Source organism: Amia ocellicauda, chromosome 10, assembly GCF_036373705.1.
Source record: "Amia ocellicauda isolate fAmiCal2 chromosome 10, fAmiCal2.hap1, whole genome shotgun sequence".
Taxonomy (NCBI): Eukaryota; Metazoa; Chordata; class Actinopteri; order Amiiformes; family Amiidae; genus Amia; species Amia ocellicauda.
The window spans coordinates 41,456,367-41,472,542 of record NC_089859.1 but is presented as its reverse complement, the minus strand read 5'-3'; positions in this window follow the sequence as shown (position 1 = coordinate 41,472,542).

Genomic DNA, 16,176 nt, shown 5'->3' with positions numbered 1-16,176 from the left:
AGGCAGTTTGGACTTTGAAGTAGAGTCGCGTCGAACTCAGTTGGTAAACGACACTACGACGCAACTCGAAAAAGAGTCGATAGAGGTGATGAAAGTTATGGCTAGCTTAGCACTTGCGAGCTCAAGGGTAGTGAACTGGATCATAAGCAAGTTTGAAAAACTGAAAAAGCTAGGAGAAAAGTATGCTAAAGCGAAAGAAGAAAGAGCCAAACGGCATGGAATGGTTTTAGAATTTGAAGGAAAGCTAGATACTTGTGGAAAACAAGTCATTGTGTTGAATGCTGAAAAAGAGGACTTAATTGAACAGAGAGAGCAATTAGGAAATGATTTAAGACAATGTCAAGTTGAATTGGAAACAACTCTGATCCAAGTAAAAGGTCTGCAAAATGACAGATGTAAAGCGGTTGAAAATTAAAGAATAGTTTTGAAAGACCGGGATGTTTTGGAAATGCGTCTTTGCAAAACAGTCAGGGAGAAAGATTTGGGCACTGTACAAATGGAGATACTCGAAGGCGAGGTCATACATTTAAAAAGGGACAGTGAAGAAATGAGGAGAGTAAATCAGGTGCTTAGGGGAGAACTCAAATCAACTGAAGTTGAAAATGAGCGTCTCAAGCAACAAATAGGGGCCCTGAAAGCTGCCTCTTGGTGGGCTGCAAAGCTGACACCTGACAGCATAAAGGAACAGCCGGAACCGGCCAATGCACGGAGTCGCACACCGTCTCCACATTTAGGCCCCGGGTTGCCTCGTCCTGATCGTACCCCTCCCTGTAGTCTTTCTCCACCCAGGGTAAGAAGCTCGTCGCACAGACGAACTTCCTCTCCCGAGAGTCCAGACCGAAAGGTTAACATGCGCCAGTTGAGAGAACTGGCTAAAGATTGTGAAACCTTTAACCCAGCAGACAAGGAAGGAAATGTGGAAGCGTATATTAAGGACATTAAGTATGCTTTGAGTTTCTATCCTGAGGCTACGGAGAAGGAAAAGGTTCTCCTAATCCGCAAAACTACCTCTCGCCAAGTCCATTCTTGGATGGAGAGGCAAGGGTCCATGGTCTGCGATAGGTTTCAACGCTTGTGCAGAGCATTAGTTAGGGACTATTCCAGGTTCATTGATCCAGTGGCAGCAGTGACTGCCGCACAGCAGATCAAACAGGGTAAGCATGAGTCCCCCCGTGATTACTATGAAAAGCTTAGGAAAACCTATTTTGCGGGTCAAGATCGACCCGGGGCCGAGGAAGAGGTGAGCTTTAAAGGGTTGTTTGTTGCTAATTTGTTCCCAGCGATTAAGGAAATGATCATATTACATGCAGACGCAATGTATATGAACATAGCTGAAATTCGAAAAAATGGCACAGAAAGCTTGGGAAAGCAAGTACAATAGCACTTCTGATCGTAAAGATTCAAGCACCCAAGTACTGGCAAGGCGCTCTGAGAGCCCTATTTCTCCACTGGAGTTAGAGGGGACAGAGATTCAAAGAAGGAAAGAACCTCCCAAGGATGGAATCCAAGACACCCAGGCTTACAATAAAAAAAAGAAATCTGCTCCTAGCCTAGGTGGGTTAACTCAGTCTCTGAGCAATGTTGCAGTTTCTGAGCTACTGCTACGCTTAGCTCTGCTCCCTTTGCCCCCTCTTCCCAAACTGGAAGTTAGTAGCCAGGGTAAAGGGCCGGACTCGCCACCTAAGGAATGACTAGCTCTGGAACCACCCCCTGTCCCCGCCTCTGTGTTTTTGATTGGATGTGAGGAACAGCAGGGGGGTTTCTCTGACACATCAGCCCACTGGGACCTCCCAGTGGGGGAAGTTGCCTGCAGGCAAGCTGAACCTTTGGTGATGTTACTGGGTGATCTGACACAGAGAGGCAGAGCCAAGCAAGTTTACATAGAAGTGACCATTGAGAATGTGTGGGAGTGAGGAGCCTTGTTGGACACTGGGGCTGAAATTTGTTTAATGTCTGCCACCACAATGGGCAACCTGAAACAAATTATGGAAACCTCAGACCAATGACTGAAAGTGGAAGCTTGTAGTGTGAACATTACAAGTTACACAGAGACTAAGGCACAGCTCACTCAAAAGGCATTGTTAGAGTTCACCTTTGGGAAGATTAAGTTGGTTCATCCAGTTTATATTTCCAAATTTGAAACAGAGAAGTTGATCATTGGTCAGGATCTATTGAACAGGTTGTGGGCTCAAGTTGAATCACCAAAGCCGGTGGAATTGAATGACAGATATGATACAGCCACCAAGGTACAACTTCCCAATGAGACCATTTTTTGTGCATGTCCCTAAAGGGGGCACCGGCTTACCATGTAAGCCAACCATTCGAACCCAGGTCCCTACCAACTATTATAGACATAGTGAAGGTCAGGTGCCTGAATAACACCTGAATTCCCAGTCACCTCCCTCTGTTAATCAACTTCCACCTATTGGTTACTGTCAGTAACCATACTCAATACTGAGTAATACCAATTGTTTTTTTGTTTTAATGTACTTGTGTTATAATATGTAACCTGTATATGTGCTAGTATAGGATTGTCAATTTGATTGGAATACATTCTGCTTAAATAATGAACTATTAGTTTGTTTTCTTTGATTTCTCGGGGTCATGAATGGTGAAGTCCACTGTTGAATTCTGTTACATAACTTTGAGATAAATGCTTAACGTCTTATTTTGTCTTGAAGGGGATAACGTCCTAGTCGACCTCAGTCCCATTCAAGAAAGGGGGTATGTAGCGTTATGTTGGGTGTATTTGGATAAGAGTATTTGGGCTCTGAGCTGAAGCACGGATCTAAAGAAGACCTCTCCCCCCCAAAGTTATCAGATTTCCTTAGCTCATCAGCTTGGAACTGGTTTGCATCAAAGTGACAGTTTTGGGGAGGATGGCACCGAGAAGAGGCCAAATAGTTTGTTATTCTGCTATGAGATGTCTGGAGAAAGGGGCCTGTAGGTGATAAAAACTCTTTGAAGTGGATGAGAGCCGAAATCCCGACATAGAGCTACGAACCCAGGCCAACCGGCATTTCCAAAAGATGGCATGGATTGACATCAGTCATAAATCAAGCCCCCCTCCAATAGGACACTGGGGGCTGAAACCGAAATCCAATCTCAAGAACTCAGGAACCAATCACCTATTGATCTGACAGACTATAAAGGACAAACACGGCCTTTCTTTCTCTCTCTCTCTCACCTGAACCAGTAACTCGCTGCCACAGCTCAACCTGTAGCTCTGTTGCCCGAACCGGAACCAGAAACCAACCAAGTCTTTGCCGGCAACAGAAGAGTTAAACTGGGAGAAGGAGATTGAGCCGTACAAAGAATTCTTTTAAAGGACTTTATTAAATAAAGAACTTTACAGACTGCGCTGCCCGCCTGTGCCCACCTGATCAGTGGAGTTTTACAGCTGGACAAATGACTAAGTCGACTGAATACGAAAGTGTCAGTCATTTAAATAGCTATTTGAGTTTTAAGAAACTTGACCCTTGGAACAAACAGGGCCCTGCTTTCCTCAAAGACTTTGTCTTCAAGTAACTACGGTGGAAACCTGCTTACAAAGAAGATTTTGTGCACAACCTTGGAGCCTTCAAACCAGTGGAAAATCTGTTTGGAAACGACTCTACTTTCGCGAAACCCCAACTTCCAGGTGCATCGACTGAGTGGAAGTTCTTGGACAAAGCCGAACCGGACTGCCTTTGTTCCAAACCACACGGACCTCGTGCCGTGTGCTGTTATCTGAGCCCGAAGGCAGAGAGGCCTCTCTGTGACGAAGTTCAGATAAGTTTAACAGTTTGGAGTTCATGATTCATGACATTTGAGAAATCAATTAGAAATGTTAATCTGTGATTCATAACTCTAGAATGTGTAATATCATTTAGTTTTCTTAAATATAAATGTGTGTTGCATTAAACTGTTTTGTTGATAATTTTAGAAATAAAATCTGTCAACGCCGAGAAATATCTTCTCATTCCTGTTTAACTGTTTAGTCTGAAATTGACACAAGTTAATAGACACCAGATTATAGGTGGCCCTGCCTATCCTTAATCATTGAATAATAATCAGTTAATGGAAATTGTGGTAACAAGTAATGATAGGATCTTTCTCGGCACCTAAACGTAAATGAGACTGATATATATATAACGAGAAGTTACCTGACATAAATACTAACCTGCGTAGTTATTTAATGTCTGACTAATAATACTAACGAGAGACTCACCTTCGTCTTACTAACCGGTATTGTAGTCAATGTGTTTATAACCTTTTTTGTTTAACGATTTGTTAAACGGAATGTACGTGCTCTGTGCTGTCATAGCAGTAAGCTGAGAGAGGCTCGTCATGTCATCACTGAGCTGGCTGGCTGGCTGGCTGGCTCTCTGTGTGTGTGTGTGTGTGTATGTGTGTCTCTCTGTCTGTCTGTCTGTCTGTCTCTCTCTCTCTCTCTCTCCCTCTCAATTCAATTCATTTGTATTGTCAAAGCAATTGGACATGCATACATACATACATACATATATATGGAAAATAAACAATATGTGTACATCTCTTTCGGCATTAGTGGTGCCCTCACAGATGTGCAAGTTACATGACAGACAGACAGACAGACACACACACACTTTCACACACAGACAGACAGACAGACACAGACACACACAGACACACACACACATACTTTGACAGACAGACAGACAGACAGACACACGCATATGATGGGTCTTTGTTGGGTAGTGAAATGGGTAGCATCAGTCGCAGTGTGGGTAATGTCAGGGAGCCAATCATAGTCCCCGTTATTTGCATATCGCAAAGCATTCTGGGAAAAGCAACTAAACACGTTTAGTCATGTATTTGTCCATAGTTTACACATGAGATGAAAGAGACAGTATGACGTATTGAGCACCTGGGATTCCTCATGTGTATGTGAGGGGCAGAGGAACCGGATCCCAAGTGTGCGTCCCAGGTGCTATAGGTTTCAAAGCATGCAGGGGAATAGGCACCCCACCCTGACACCTATAGAAGACTGGATAGGGAGATATAAATAGCAATGGGGAGACTCTTGTACTTGGTGTGGCTCTATCCATATAGTGGGGCCAGCAGCCACTTAGCAGGTGTAGCAATAGAAGCTCAGCCTGGGGAGACTGGATTTAGCATTTCCTCTCCATTTTGATAACTATCCATAATCATTTCTGCAAAATACTTCTATGATACCTATGTATGTTTTTTACTTGTACTATATTATACTATCAAGTATCAGTGTACACATACAATGTGACCTGTTACATTAATACAGAGGCCACGGAAGGCCAGATCACTAATAGCCACTGTCCCCTGATATTACACTTTTTTACAATCACTTTGGCACTCATTTCAGAACCTTGATGTCATTTTTCAAAACTCTAGACACTAAACTCACACCCGATGATCAAAATGCACATTTTTCAAAACTCTAACACTTTTTTACAATTGCTTGGATACAATACACATCAACCTCAGATCATTTGTTCATTGAACTAAAATGACACAACTTAACATCAAAGTATTACCATTTCAAAATGCAATTCACACATTACATCTGAGATCACTGTCTATTCATTTCATTACAAAGATCTAACTATCAATTGATACAGCTGCTCAAAATGATAAGTGACTGTTGCATTACTCTTAATGCATAGTTTTATGGAAACTGACAAACAGTATTCCATGTTTCGATCATGAAAGTTTCAGGATAATGAGATCCATTGACACCAATAACCGAGGAGCATGGTTTCTTAGGGTTACCATAGACTTGACTGTGTCTTCTTGTTTGTGAAGGAACAGGACTGTGTTTTCCTGTCTGGGTTCCCGCAGGCTTAAGTGTGTTTGTAAACTGCAGCGTAGGTTTGACCTACTATTAGAAAAAAAAAAAAAAAGGAGCGCTAATTAATTGTTCAATATCTGATACGCCGGTGATAATATAAAATAACGTGTTTATAGTTTATAGAAGTTTATAGTGTTTATGGTAAATGAAGAAAAGTCATTAAGTTATATACAAGTTCTATAAATGCAAACATTGAAAAGCATGTTTGTTGTTATTCCTATATAGGATTTAGTATTATTTGTGTTTTCTTGTTTTTTGCTATGTTTTCTCCCCTGTCGTTTATTGTTATTTTGCGGGCTTGCACGCCTTGGTTGTTGTGTACAAAACGATACATAGAAAATGGGAAAACGTGTTACTGTGTGGGAACAGCTCTAGTAAGACGGGCGACCCGCCACTTAAAGGTACACATGTAAGGTACATGTATGATAACTATGGAGTGAAGCGGTGCGTTTGACTGGACAATAGGTGACAGAAAATTAAGGTTTCCAGAAGATGGGACTTTTGATTCAGATAGACTTGAGCACCTAAAAACGGTTTTGCAAAATAGGAATACAAAGCATTAAGAAATGAGAAACCAAAGCTAGCTATCTTAAAACATTTGTTAGAGAAAAGAAAGAAAAGACAACAGGCATAATTCAATCTGAATGCCCCGAAGACAAATTAAAAATATATATATATATATGTTTTTCAGTATAAATGACAGTCCTCAAGATACTGAAGGAAAATTACTAGATAAGTAATAAATAAGGGTAGTTTGAGACACTGCAGGTCAATATAACATGCCAACCAAAACCATGGTATCTGAATTTACTATGGATATAAATTAATATGTGTCTCTTTGTATGTTTGTACGTTTTCAGTTTGCGCAAGGTAAATGTCCATATTTTGACTTTTTCATGTACTGTATAGTCCAGAATATGACTAAGAGAGTCATAAGTCACAAATAGTTACAGAATGATAGCTAAAAAACGCCAGTTAAATATGTTGTAATAACAGACCTACAAGAAAGTCAGCATTTAACTGTACACAGAATGCTATTGCAAACAGAAATAATAATACAAAATTAAGTTATTTAAATAGGTCTTACGAATACAGAAGTTAAAAGTAACATGTTAGAAATGGAATTAGAGCCAAATATTGATAAATAGATAACCAGATACTCCAGGAAATTAACGATGTGCTCATTTGGAAGCTATGAGTTCCACAATGAAGAGTTTTTAAATCCCTAGAAATAGATCCCTAAATACAATGTGTAGGTAAGAAATTAACTATTGATCAGTTCAATCTGGATTCGGGAACAGTTCTTCTGAACCTGTACTGGTGTAGATTGGACTTCAATAGGAGGAAGTGACACAATAAAGACATGAGCCGCGCAGGAGGACAGTCTTAGTGCCCACGCAGGTTCTTAGTTGGGGAAATCATTGACTGGACACATTTTTTGAAAATGTGCTTTCCTGAAGTACCTGGACATCATTATTGAGATCAATGAAAAGGCTTATTTTCCAAAGATTAAATACATTCATTAACTACAATAATGTAGTGAAATGTATATAAATAGTAATAATACAAATCGATCAAATATAACTTGCATTTTCTTGTAAGAAATTAGGAATAGGAGAAAGAACAGCTGTTGGGATGCAGTGCGATGTTATCCAAAATTGAAAGCGGTTGAGAAAGGAGAGTTTGTTCTGTGTGAGACAAATGTACTGCCACGAGAGACTCTGATGGTGATTGACTGGAATATGAGGGAAAATAATGAAGTTACTACAGGTATAACTAAAGGTGTAACATAACTAATTTAATGAAACATAGTCATGGCAAGTTATAAAACTGTTTGGAAATAGTCCTTTCACAAACAGAAATACCCTATCAATTAGGAAGAGGGGGGCAGGGGGCAAGGGCCGTATGTGCTCCTCTGCTCCCCCTGTTCGCCTGAGCAGACAAGCAGCCTGAGATGAGAGAGAGAGAGAGAGAGAGAGAGAGAGAGAGAGAGAAGTCAGAGACAAGGCCGAGACTGTAAGTACGTGTAAGGGTTCATAACTTATTACAAACAGAGCAAGAGTGTAATGAATGGTAATTTACACTGCTTGTATTAATAATGATAATAATATTGATGTTGATACAGACGAATACATCACATACTAGATGACAACCGCATAAAACTAATAATAATGAAAATAGGAATAATAGGAGTATGGAAATAATTTCAAATTATGGTTTATTGGTAAAAAATGAATTGAGAAACAAAGATTAATAACTGCCATCATTTACCCAACTACTATTAACTATGGTGTTGAAGGAGCTGCTGTAATAGTTATTGTAATGTTCTCAGGTATTTAAGTTAGATAAAAGGACAAAGATAAGCACATTGTTTTGAAACTTTGACAACTCCACACAAAAAGAGTATCTACACTAGGAAGTAAAGCTGATTCAATAAACACAGGAGATATGATGCTGCTGACGACAGCTGAGTGCTGTACTGAAATAATTTGATAAATGAGATAAATTGGAATCAAGATTATTATTATTTTGAATTGTCCCTTTACTAGAAACCTTTTAGATTGTGCGAATGTCAACTAATGTGATAGAGATGCCTTTTATAAGGACGATCTCTGATGTTGTGTGAACCACACATTGTGTCTTCAGACTGATTTATTCCACATGGCAGATATGCATATTATGAATCGTGTCCTGAAGGAACCGATGTCTGACCCATATGGAGAAGATGCTGGTGTTCTTGTTGAGACACAGTAGGCCGAGGGCGCGGCTTTAAAGACAGCCTCACAGCAACTTGAACAGACCAATGCTGAGGTCCACTACGCTGAAGTGATGCTTGACTCAGTGGAGAAATAAGTTAAAATACTATAATTAAAGGTTTTCCAGATTATAGGAATCTACAATATATTGTGAAACTGCTCAGATGACGTCCACAGTAGCACATATTCTTCTATTGATAGTTTAATTTATAATGTACTATTAGTGGAGATGTCACATTATTCAAATGAATAGAATGACAGCCATGAAGTCAGAATCAGTCCATTGCCCTTCACTTAAGATTTGTACAATGTATAATGTTTATAAATCAAAACGCAACAAATATATGTACAATACAGTTTACAAACTGAATTTGTAAAAAAGAATGTTTTGCTGACTTTTGTATTCTCTTTGAAGCAACAAAATGTATGTGTTATGTACGTCGTAACTAGGGTTTGACTTTTATGACCTGGGGCTGGATGAAATTTAATTTGAGATGCACTGTAAAAGCTCCAGGAAATTGCAACTGGCCACTGCACCTTCCATAAGAGAGCTCAAACATTTGCTAATGCATTGGTTGCCTCACAGGCACTCTTTCCCTGGTTTGCCCATGTGGCGCATGGTGTTGGCCACACGGGCAAAGGGGGGATGTGTGCATCAGTCTTTTAAATTGGTTTGCCCCAGGTTTTATAGTAACAGCTTAGCAATATTGTAGAACTTGCCACATTTGTCAAGCTCATAATCCTGCAATATGCAAATAGATTGTGTTCAAAAGCTTAAATGTTGTGGATATGAATATATACTTGTAATAATATATAGGTGTTCTAAATGGGTTGAAGCCTATCCCGTAGGAAGGCTGAAGTAGTAAAAGTAGCAAAAATACAGTTAAGGGATGTTATATGTAGATTTCGCATTCCAGGGAAATTTCCAGTGATAGGAACACTCACTTCACTGGGACAATAGTGCAGGAACTATGCAAAGCCCTGCGAGGTAAACAACATTTTCACTGCCCCATCAGGCTCAGTCAGCTGGAGCAGTGGAGAAACAAAATGGGATATTAAAGAATAAGCTGTCTAATATATGCAAACAAACAGGATTCAAACGTCCAGATCCCCTTCCTATAGTCCTAATGACAATGAAATCGTCAGCAAATTGAGAAAAACAGGTCTTTCTCCGTGTGAGATTATTATGGGATGACTTATGAGACTCTCCATCACTCCTCCATTGTCTGTAAGGGAAATGGACATCCACTTGATGGATGATGCTATGTTGTCTTTTTGTATGGGACTAACACGTGCTTTCGAAGCTGTCCATTCACAGATGAAAGCCGCCCAGACTGAACCATCCCAGCAGGTTTACCACCCCTTCCAGCAAGATGACTGTGTATATCAAAGCACACAAGAGAAAGTCCTCCCAACAGCCCAGGTGGACAGGGCCCTACCAGGTGCTCCTGACCACCCACACAGCTGTGAAGTGCCTAGGAACGACGACATGGATCCACTCCTCACACTGCAAACTTGCCAATCGAGGCGAACAGCACAACCCTGGTGGAGAACAGAGGGATAAAGGAATTGTTCTTCCACATCAGATTTGACATTACTGTATGTATGCAGGCCCTTGTAATTGCTTTTCCAATACTGCCAACTGGTTATTGATGATTGATTTCACATTGTGGTACGAGTATCGAGTGAAATGAGTGCTATCCACCTCAACAACACAGCGATAACATGGAGCCGGCAGGTGATCCAGGTCACAATAGAGGTCAAGCAGTGGGAGGAGGAAGACGTGGTGGTCAAAGGTGTAGCGTAAGGTACACTTATAAAATTCAATTAAAGAAGTGAATTTATAGTATCACCTTATCACGAATCCTGGAATCTTGTAGAACTCAATTTCTGTAATAATTGGACGCAGACACCAATTCCAAAGATATAAATTGTCAAATTTATTCAAAAACAAAGACTAAATGTAGCACTACACTAATTATACAAAAGGGAAAAACTAATTAAAATTCAACTCTAGATCAACAAATCAAAGACAAATCACTTCCGTGACCAAATCAAAGACCATGGGATCGCATATGATAACACACAAATCATTAAACAAAAAAGGTTATAAACACATTGACTACAATACCGGTTAGTAAGACGAAGGTGAGTCTCTCATTAGTATTGTTAGTCAGACATTCAATAACTATGCAGGTTAGTATTTATGTCAGGTAACTTCTCGTTATATATATATCAGTCTCATTAACGTTTAGGTGGAGAGAAAGATCCTATCATTACTTGTTACCACAATTTCCCTTAACTGATTATTATTCAATGATTAAGGATAGCCAGGGCCACCTATAATCTGGTGTCTATTAACTTGTGTCAATTTCAGACTAAACAGTTAAACAGGAATGAGAAGATATTTCTCGGCGTTGACAGATTTTATTTCTAAAATTATCAACAAAACAGTTGAATGCAACACACATTTATATTTAAGAAAACTAAATGATATTACACATTCTAGAGTTATGAATCACAGATTAACATTTCTAATTGATTTCTCAAATGTCATGAATCACAAACTCCAAACTGTTAAACTTATGTGAACTTCGTCGCAGAGAGGCCTCTCTGGCTTCGGGCTCAGATAACAGCACACGGCACGAGGTCCGTGTGGTTTGGAACAAAGGCAGTCCGGTTCGGCTTTGTCCAAGAACTTCCACTCAGTCGATGCACCTGGAAGTTGGGGTTTCGCGAATGTAGAGTCTTTTCCAAACAGATTTTCCACTGGTTTGAAGGCTCCAAGGTTGTGCACAAAATCTTCTTTGTAAGCAGGGTTCCACCGTAGTTACTTGAAGACAAAGTCTTTGAGGAAAGCAGGGCCCTGTTCGTTCCAAGGGTCAAGTTTCTTAAGACTCAAATAGCTATTTAAATGACTTTCGTATTCAGTCGACTTAGTCAATTGTCCAGCTGGATGGCTGGGCACAGGCGGGCAGCGCAGTCTGTAAAGTTCTTTATTTAATAAAGTCCTTTAAAAGAATTCTTCGTACGGCTCAATCTCCTTCTCCCAGTTTAACCCTTCTGTTGCTGGTAAAGACTTAGTTGGTTTCTGGTTCCGGTTCTGGCAACAGAGATACAAGTTGAGCTGTGGCAGCGAGTTACTGGTTTAGGTGAGAGAGAGAGAGAGATGCCGTGCGTTACCCTTTATACGCCTGTCAGATCAATAGGTGATTGGTTCTTTAGTTTGTGAGATTGGATTTCGGCTTCAGCCCCCAGTGTCCTATTGGAGGGGGGCTTGATGTATGACTGATGTCAATCCATGCCATCTTTTGGAAATGCCGGTTGGCACGGGTTCGTAGCTCTGTGTCGGGATTTCGGCTCTCGTCCATTTCAAAGAGTTTTTATTTCCTACAGGCCCCCTTCCCCAGACATCTCACAGCAGGGATTCCAAGCTATTTGGCCCATTCTTGGTGCCATCCTCCCAAGACTGTCACTTTGATGTAAACCAGTTCACATGCTGATGAGTTAAGGAAATCTGATAAATTTGGGGGGGAGAGGTCTTCTTTAGATCAGTGCTTCAGCTCAGAGCTAAAATGCTCTTATCAGAATACACCCAACATAACGCTACACTGGTTAATTCTGTTCTGGGAAAACCACAATCCTGCAGGTTTAATAAGTCTCTCTACACATCAGTCCCTGAGTACCTTCAACCAATGGTCATTTTGACCAATTAAGCCCAAGAATTGAGTCAATTAAGTTGTCATGGACTACCCAGTGAAGACGTGAACTAACGACTAGGTCACACTGTGAGCTCACCAGAGCAGACATTACACTGAGCTCACTGTGAGCTCACTTAGCGCTTTTCCAGCGACATGGTGCCGGTGCTGGAGCCGGAGCTGCTGCTCGGCCTGGGATCCAGCTGATCTTTTTTGAACCGGCCCGCTTTTCCACCGGTTTTGACGTCACTGGATGTGGGCGTTCCCAAGCATGGAGTAGAAGTGGAGAAACACAGCAATAGTAATCAGCACCGAGGCGACTGCGTCTTTAAACCCCATTTAACATCACAATCAAACTCATTCCGCGTCTATGGCAAATCGTAACCCTAATGTTACAAATGTTCCCTAAACACCTATTTTGCAGGATCAATAAAAAATTATTAGGATTTTTTAAACTTTTACTGACACACATAGTTAATAGCAATGTGTTATAACTTTACCGAAAATAATAATCTGTATATCTTTAATTGTTTAGACGTTATTAAGATATAATGCATCTTTCACATAGGGAACATTTGTAACATGTTAGGAAAAACAAACAAATGATTTGAAAATATTCATAATTACAGCATACAATTTGTCAGGCTTCATAACAATGGTATTTATAACATACTCTGTAAAAATCAAGCAAATAGCATTTGTGGTTCACGAGAAAATATGTATATATAATCAAAGCTATCAGACTATAGCAGCCGGTGTATGAAGACACATACGATTATACAGCATTATTTGGCAGCTTCGCAAGACCTAATTTTAAACGTTGTTGGTAAGTTAGATAATTAGTGGGGACCCGCTATTTGCAGTTCTTCCCCTCCATAATTGCTAAAATAAAGTTTTACTGACATTTTATTGACCCTACCACTGCATAGGGCACATCTGTAACATGAACGCTACTGAATGGCACATACATTGAAAACTACGGAGAACTGAGACAAATCCACTTTACACTTCATAAATAATCTTAAAACGTTTCCAACCAAGGCAACACCCACTTGAAATACGTTCATTCTCATTTTTGGTAAACAAAAAGAGAGATTGTTACATATGTTCCCTATGATGCATCTACAGAGAGAGAGAGACAGACAGACACTAACTCTCTCTCTCTCTCAGCTGGGAGTGTGTGGGAGGGGTCTGCAGTGAGCGGGAGTGCTGCTGAGAGCTCTGTCCTTTGGCTGCGTTTTTTTGTTGCTTTACTTTTTTCAGTTTGTTTATTTTGTCTTCTGTTTTCAGTGCTTTTCTTATTGTGGGGGAACAGGGGAGGGGAGGGGGGAGTACCGGTAGTTCTTCCCGGGTCGGGGGGTCGGACCCCCTGAATGCGTCTTTTGAAAAACTGACCCGACGCCATGGAGTCAAGATCGCTCCGGTGCAGTTCTGCCCCCTAGAGCAGTGTGTGTTAGCGGTTGGGGAGGTAGCAGGGTGTGAAAATATCAAGTCTGCTGCCATTGTTATCTTCTTAAAAACCACTGATCTGGTCAATCAGCTAGTGGCTAATGGCACAGTGTTAGACGACACTTTCACCCCGGTGTTGCCGCTCGCTGCTCCTGCCCGGAAGGTAACGCTGTCTAACGTCCCTCCGTTCATCCGCACCGGCTCGGGCAGCTGATGTCCGGCATTAAGAGGGTCCCGCTGGGCTGCAAAGCCCCGCAACTGAAACACGTCGTGTCCTTCCGAAGGCAGCTGTATATGATCCTCAATAACATCAATGAGGATCTTATTGTCTCCGAAGTTGGATCTCTCTTGCTGCCACCACCACGAAGATTGCTCTTTAGTAATGTTGGAAAGTCAAAGACAGCAACCGTCAGGGTTCTTGCATATGACGTATTCGTGCTGCACCTCTCTGCAAGGATCCAGGACAGTTTGTCAATGTAAACTCCAGTGCCTGGGAACTTTTCCACCTAAAAGACAATGGTAAATAAAAAACAAGTTTATCCCCAAACTATTCTTATATTATGTTAAGTGGAATACATTATCAGTAAGGCTGTGATTTTGTTACAGAAATGTGTTATTAAAGACCACAGTATGTCTCAATTCTAAGTTTATTAATTTACAGACATAATAAAGTCAGTGAATCTGTGACACCCATAATTCAATTACATTCTTATTATCAACTATAACTATGAATATAACTGATAATGTAGCATCATTAGATTGTTTACAACCAATATTTGTTTTCAATATATATATTTTTACCTTGTCTTTGTAATATTGTAGACCAAGAGTGTTATACCTGTTTTGGTGATTCTTTGTCAGATTCAGAACAATTTGCTGTGGGGCTGTCAGAACCACTTGATGGTGACACACTTTTGTCTTCATTGCTGATAAATGTGGCTTTTGTTACAATTTTTTTCAGATTGTCCAAAAGGTCTGGAATCTCTGGAGAAAAAAACCTTAGTATTAAATGATAATCATTTCTAGTAATATATTTAATGCAAAGTGAAAACAAAACCATCAATGCCTGCAATTATACTTGAGAGACTTGCTCTATGTTATTGGCAAACTGACCTTTTTGTGGGTCATTAACATTAGCTACGAAAAAAATAAAAAAGATAAAATACAAGAATTTCCAGGTCTAATGTAATGCATATAGTCATTAATGTAGGATTATGAAGTTATGTTGAAAAACTTTATTTAATAATCAGTATTATTAAACTATTAGACAGTGCACATTAAGAGTCTGTATTGTGGTTCTAGATTACTTCAGTATGATCAACTATAATACATTACTCTGGAATCTAAATTACTGAAGAATAACATTTATCAAGGTAAGGAATTATTTGCTATAAATAAAAAAACTTACCATCAACCATACGGTTTCGAAGACATTGGTTTTCATTTTTAAGTCTTGTGTTTTCCTTTTCGAGCTGCTTAACGTTTTGCTGTAGCTCAACTTCACTGGACTCTTTAAATGTCTGTAGAATATGACGGGATCTAATTCTTGAAGCTCCATCGGTTTTCTTTCTTATTTTGTGCTGTATTCAGAGAGGAAAAGAGTTTAAAATGAAAATATATATATATATATATATATATATATATGAATATGATTAAAAAAAAACAATCCTGCAATACATTTATTTAATATTTGCAGTAATTATCTCACCGGTAACTGTGGTTCATCAAGGTCACTATCATCTGAAATTTGAAGTTTTTTGTTTGGTTTAGGTACTCTCTTCATTTTAGGACAGGGCATTTTTGTTAGGTCATTAAGTTTTCTTCTTAGTTCGCCTTCTTTTCCTAAAATAAAAATAAAATAAATAAAACCCTGCATTATGTCCACAGATATTTGGGGATTATATTTATTTGTCATAAAAATACTGTGCTTTGACCATACAAATTAAGATGAACAGCCAACACTGAATCAAAACTGAAGTTAAATTATATCTGGTTTAATTTATTTTGTGATTTGGGGGATTTTATTGTAAAGCACAACACACAATAAATCGTTCTTACAAATGCCAGTCAAGTATGACGAGTTTTAGCGCCCTCACCACCACCTACCATGTTATAAGAGTATGTTAGACGTACAACACATTAATAACTTAAACATTCATTTCAAATATACTGTGATTGTATATATCAAATAGCATGTAAAGACTTTAATGTTTTTTTTTTTAAATAAACATTGTTACCAGTCATAATGATCTGCGCTTCATGGACAGGCCATCCACCTTTTGGAGGTTTGTTCGTGTCTCTCCACTCTGCTCTGAAGTTTCGAGTCGTCTCTTCGTCATCATCAGCAATGCTGAATAAATCAAAATTGCGAAAGCAAGCAGTGGGAATCACGCTGTAAGAGTCTTTGTCGACCCCGCTTTCCCACTTCACC